General features: G+C 57.0%; 1 annotated feature.

Annotated features, from left to right (window-relative positions):
• Positions 1-344: 344 nt before the first annotated feature.
• Positions 345-413: a sequence feature (Short protein (NGA_0139200, EKU20891.1) was converted to a misc_feature.).
• Between the last annotated feature and the right edge of the window lie 15 nt (positions 414-428).

Raw genomic sequence — 428 nt, forward strand, 5'->3', positions numbered from 1 at the left:
TCGCCAACCTCCTCAACGGCCTTGCCTGCCTGCACGTTCGGCCCTCGGACGAGTTGCTCTCCCGCCTCCTCTGCGAGGCTGAAGCCAAACTCGCCACTTTTAAGCCCCAGGTGCCTCCCTCTCTTCCTCTCTCCCTTCCTTCCGTGTCCTTTCTGTCTTGTTATGCTCTTTTGCCTCCTCCTTCCCTCCCTCCCTCCTTTTTCCTCTTCTGCCCCCGCCTCGGTCGTTGTCCTCCCTGCCGCATACATGCATGCAAGTTCCACCCATCATCAACCTCGATAATTACCATCTATATTCATACATGTATGCATGACTTGTGCCTCCATTGCCGACAGGAAATCGCCATGCTCTTGAACGCCCTGGGGAGGCTCGTCATCCTGCCTCCAGCGGCCACCAAGGAGAGGGAGGCAATGGGTGGGAACAAAGTG

Source organism: Nannochloropsis gaditana, assembly GCF_000240725.1.
Source record: "Nannochloropsis gaditana CCMP526 unplaced genomic scaffold scaffold206, whole genome shotgun sequence".
Taxonomy (NCBI): domain Eukaryota; class Eustigmatophyceae; order Eustigmatales; family Monodopsidaceae; genus Microchloropsis; species Microchloropsis gaditana.